We start from the raw sequence: 6,000 nt of genomic DNA on the forward strand, positions 1-6,000 counted from the left end.
AAATACAATCAATGCACCTTAGTTAAAGTTAAAAAAAAAATTTGGGAAAGTAATTCAAAGAGAAAGGGTCAAATAAAAGACAAATTATTGCAAAAGAAATGAAAGGAGAAAGAAAAAGGGTGAAAAGCTACTCAATAGTTAATTAAAAAATGTGCACAAAATTTTAGTTGGCTCATGGGAGGTGCTTCAATTGACATGTGCTCAATTGAACATCAGCCAAAAACAAGTCAAAAACTGAATAAAACTAAAGTCCTTTTGTGCAAATTTACAAATGTACCAATAGTTCAAAATGTGGGTTTCAAATGAAAATTTGCATAACACGAAAGTTATAGATCTTGAAAAGTTATACAAAAGTGGTATTCAACACTGTTCCAATTGAGCCCTCCAAGTAGGAGAAAATTTTTGTTTACTGAGAGGTCCCTGGAATTTTCAGGAATCGCAAAAGAGCCCCTATCTCCATCTCTCTCTCCCGGCTTACTCTGTTTCGGCCGCCGCCGGTGGACTTCGTCCACCGCGCGCCCGCGGCCAAATGGACCCGGGGAGTCCCTCAGCGCCACCTGGCCGCCTCTTGGCACCTCCTCGCGCGCACACGCGTCCCAGACCCCTTCCCGAGCCGCCACGACACCCCCGGCCGGCGCAGCGCCGCTGCCTCCTCCGCCCGCTCGCCGTCGAGTCGCCCAGGGCCAAATCGACCGCCCCCAGTCACTACATCCCTCACCCAGGAGCTCCTTGGCCTATAAAGACCCCCAGAACTCCACCGTCGCGCCCTTCTCCCCCTTCTTCCTCCTCCCGCCGCTCCGCCATGGCCGCCGAGATCCAGCTCGCGCGGACCGGCTAACCCAGCCCTACATTGCCCCCTCCGACCACCGCAGCAGCTTCGCCATCTCCTAGTTAAGCTCCACGCGCGCGGAATCGAACCCAAACCTACTCCAGACGCCGTTCCCCTTTTGCGCCACCGCCAGCGAGCTCAGGCTCACCGCGGACCGGCCAGCTCCGAAGGAGACCGAGCACGACAGCTACCCCAGAAGCATCCACAAGCTCACGCGATGCTCGTGCGCGCCCTGTTCCCCTACCCCGAGCCCTCCTCCTTCCCTCCAGCACCGGCGAACCGGACAACCGCCCCGCCATTGACGCCGACGAGCTCGAACCCGTACACCAACCACTCAAACGTCGACCAGGGTAGGTGTTCCTCGATCCCTTCTCTCCCACGCGCCTCCCCGTGGCAGCCCCGGTAAGCCCTGCACTGCAGAACACCACCGGCAAGATGCCACGGCGGAGAAGGCCGGCGAAGGACCCGGTTGTAAATTGTTTTTTTCGTTCAAGGGTGTGTTTGCAAGATTTTCAGTGTATACCAGTGAACTTCTAAAATACGAAACAAATCACAGAAAAATCAGAAAAATGTAAACTCAACTGATCTGGAATCCTTGTAATAAAATCTACAAATTTTGTAACAGTAACATCTGCAGAAACTCAACTGATTTTAATCTGGGAAAAAGAATAAGAAAACCACCTTATGCATGTTCAGGAAGTTCTACTCAGCAAATGACCTTGATTTTTGGATATGTTATCACTAATGGAATCTTAAGATCACAGTAAAAAGATGACACCCAACCAAAACAGGTATCATGTTGGAACAATCAAGATTCTCTAATCTGTTGTTAGCTTTCTCAAGTTAATTATGGAAAACATGCACATGATCTTGCTCTAGAATTTTTACTGCATACATGTGTAACTTAAATATTGTGAATCCATAAATTTCAGATTTATCAGAGTTCAATTGCTATATACCATGATTTATGCTTGTTTAATCAACTTAATTCTCCATATATAGTTATTGTGCTCAGAAAAATCTATATTTAATTATGAAGTGTGTTTTTAGCTCTGTGTTTCTGTCTAAAAATTTTGAGATGCATTTACTGAGTTTTTCTTTGGGGGAAATAATCATGCTTAGCATCTTAGGGCTAGATTTACTATTTTTGTTCTGAGTAATATACAATGTTTCTGATCATGATTTTTGGACATGATCTTGTATGGAGTATGTTCTACCTGTAATAAAAAGTTCATATGCATTACTAGATAAATGCACCTTGAGAAATCTATGCAAACTCATGCTAAGTTCACTGCATAACTAAATTATCATATTGAGTTATATCTTGAAAAATTTTCTGGAGAATGTTTAGATCATGAGTAGTCTTTGGTAAAAAGTTGAGAGCCATATCCCTAGTAAAACTCTCTGTAGAATTAATCTTAGTTAAAAGCTTGTTGTTTTGTCCTTTTTGTCACCTCAGCTATATAAGTGAATAAAATCTGGAAAAATTTTAGTGCTTAGTATATGCTATGAAGTTTCTCTCGTAAAATTTTTAGCACCAGAACCCATGTTAAGCATTCTGTACAAAAAGATGAAGTAATTAGAGTAGTTTACTTACATAAATAGTAGTGGTAAAGGCTTTATGATCAATGGCTGAATTTTATACCATGAATACTGAAGTTTGGATCTGTGTTACTTTAGTTTCTCATCAATAGCTCATTAATACTTTTGTTGTTATGAAATAATGAAAGCATGCTATGTGTTGAAATCGAAAATGAAAACCAAAACCCCCACTCATTCATGAAGAAACGTAGTTATGTTTACTACTCTATAAACGACTGCCCATGAAATGAAAAGTGAAATCATCACTAAATTTAACTTGTTGAACTACAACTTTATCGTGAAGGAAAGAAATCGTTATCCATGAGTAACTCATAATCTTGCATTGCATATAGAACCGGTTAATCTCGCGGACGGAGACTACGAATTGGTGCCCGCGGACTCTCATGCGGAGCAGGAGGTTAATCTGATTTGTGCTAACTTGCCTCAAGACCTGGGCCAAGCCCCAGAGGCTTTTCTGCCTGACAGTGCCCAAGAAGGCAAGCCCCGGAGCATAATCCCACTATATTCCGAATTAACATTCAGCTATCTATTTATTAATGTTTTGTAATATCCTGTTTTCTGCATTTAAGTTTTCTAGGCGTTGATCGAAAACCTTAGATGCATGATTCCTAGGAACCTATGTTTGTTACCGGATCTTTTTATCGACTAGTTGCCATGCTAAATAGGTGCGGTAGAAGTCGAGTGGTTTCCTGCCTCTCGCGAGCAAATAGGAATTTAACTGACTTTAATTCCTGTTGAAATGTAAGGACAATGGGCGGGGTTGTGTAGTTGTGATACTCCGCTGGTGTAGTCAAAAATGGCTAAGGTCGCGGTGTGTGGCTCATTTCGTTAAGCGTTTGAAAGTACTAGCCACATACCGAGAAATATGGTAATCGGTAAGCTTAAGTACCTGATTGGACCGGCGAGTGGAACGATCTCGCACCCTCCTGGTAGAAGTAGGATTTACATTTTTGTCGCGACGTACGGGTGCAGAGTGGTCGGACTCTGTAGTCGGGGAGGGTGTGCTGGATCCACGGACTGGAAAGAAAGGGGAAAAGTAGCGTGGGCGGGAGCGAAGTCGATCCCCATGCGTGTGGTCTAGGTTCCCCTGGCCAGGTTGAAATTCGATTCAGAATCGTCCGCCTCTCACGGCATGAGATTGCTTAATGTTTTTAGTCACACAGAGTAACAAGTGGAACATGATGATGATAATACTGTTGGTTGATTAAATGGTTGCTCTACCATGCTTGAGTAGAGATAGTTGCAAATTTAGAATGGTTAATCCAACTAGAATATGGCTAAGTAAAACCTAAAAGTAAGGATCAAAACTTAGCGGCATTTTTGGCAAAACAAACCCCACCAACCAAAAAGCCTTGCATGTCTAGTTATCGGACTATGATATATCCGGAGACGGGTCAGTCTTGCTGAGTATTAGTATACTCAGCCTTGCTTGTGGTACTGTTTTTCAGGTACTAACTTCGAGGATTTGTGTGCAAGTCTTACTTGGCCGTGTACCTTGCCTCCGGGTTGGTCTGTTGAGTGGGATGGCCCTTCAGCTGGTGCTAATCACCCTCCCGCTGAGTGACGCATTCGTACGGGCTTTATCGATGCGTCACGTTATGTCGCTAGTTATCTTTTAATGCTTCCGCTGAACAATGAGACTTGAATAATTGAGTAGATGGAACTCTGTAGTACTTTACTTCTCTGAACATGGTTTGTAATAAATGGTTTTTCCGTTGCAATCACTGAGATGTAAGAATTGTTCTGTGTTGTAATCTCTGGGCTCACCTTCGTGTGGGTGTAGTCTGCTGATCCTGGAATAGCGTGGCTTTTATCGAGGCTTCACTTGAGGAACTACCGGTGAGTGCCAGTTTGGGTCGGAGTTGCTTAGCAACGAAGATCAGTGCACCCGGGCCCAGTATTTTTTTTGGGTGGTTCCGCCACAGCTGGTATCAGAGCTCGCAGACAGCCTACCAGAGATGGCAACCTCGGTTTTCAAAACAACAATTTAAAACTTGACTTCAGAACTACTAAAGTTTTTGAAAGAGTTTAGGACCTCCAAGGACAAGTCTAGGACGTAAAGCCCTAGGGGATCTTATGGGTATAATCAGGTGGCTTATTTTGTATGGCTAACTTCCAGCACATTACTTTTTAGTATTTAATTTCTGTAATTTAAATTCTGCAACTACATCATCGCCACGAAGGTATTCTTCCTCAGTCAGCTGAGGGAGTCTGACCTTCCCGTCGGTGATGCGAGCCGAACGCTGGAGCTCAAGCAGTGGCCTACTTGAGCTGCTGCCCATATACCAACTTCGGTTGATTATATGGGGAGTAATGGTTCGAAATTGGAATTCAATTCCCCGTCCAAGACGGTACTCAGTCAATACGTTATTTTGGTAACGTATGCTTAACGTTGTCCATACGGTGGTAATTGTATGGATGCCGATTCTATAGTGATCGGTAATGTATGGGAACGCTTTCGTGAGTGCTGGCACGAAAGGTTCATTTTATATACTGTCAATTTTCTGCAGGTACGCTGACTCGAATTCGAAATCTAGGCTATCTAGCTATATCGAGTAGCTATATAGTGAGGGACGTAATATGTATGCCACCAAAGTCATTGCGTAAGACCAAGGTTACTTGGCAATTCTTTTCCTTGGTGAGGACGTATATGTTCTGCATTCATTCTCAAAAAGGTTAGCAAATAAATCTCTAGAGAAATTGCAAGCAAATCAGCTAAAACCCTATCCTAAGTAGTATCCAGAAAGTCTGCAACCTGGTTTCCACGAATTTTAACCTTCTGTTAATTTACTCAAATCGACTTGGGGTAGTAATACTAAATTATGTTTCCTAAGTTATCAAGCTGCTGTAAAAATTTGAAATTTTTTGAAGCCTTCTAGCATGGTATTTGTATTTTTGGATCAACCCTGTGTAAAACTGTTAACTCTGAACAGTCTGTACAACTGAAATTTTTCGACCTTTATAAGTTGTTCAAACTAAAAATCGTTCAACATGAAAGTTGTAGAAAACTAAGTGGTGATCTTACCCTAAAAATTTGAATAATTTTTGACAACTGGTTTGAGAGTTATGGTCGAAATACACCCTCTCTGGACACTCAGTTTTCCTGGTTGACGTCACTCTGAATACCTGAGCATATCACCCCCATGGATTCTGAATGGATCTTAGTGATGACTAGATGAATCGTTCCTTAATATCAGAGGGATCTTGTGTAAATTTTTGAGAATTTTTGAAGCAAATTATATATCATTTTGGCAATTTCTTTCACTGTCCAGAGTTAGTGGTTTTTGTTACCCTCAGCTGATCCATCGGTCTTTTGTTGGGACAGATGGAAGAGCTGCTGATCGTTGACGCGCAAGGGCACGTGCACTCCGCTTGCCTGCACTGGGATGGGTTTCCCCGCCGTCTTTGGGAGCTTTTGAGTGCAGCCGGTTACCTCCAGCCACCGGTTTACGATGGCCACGAGTTTGTGGAGGACGGAGTTCGTCGCTGCAGTGTGACGATGGTGATCCCGCAGCACCTGCTCAACGGGTGGGAGCCGATCGTGACTCAGGTGGTTGGTCACTACCTGC

Source organism: Panicum virgatum, chromosome 2N (assembly GCF_016808335.1).
Source record: "Panicum virgatum strain AP13 chromosome 2N, P.virgatum_v5, whole genome shotgun sequence".
NCBI classification, from domain to species: domain Eukaryota; kingdom Viridiplantae; phylum Streptophyta; class Magnoliopsida; order Poales; family Poaceae; genus Panicum; species Panicum virgatum.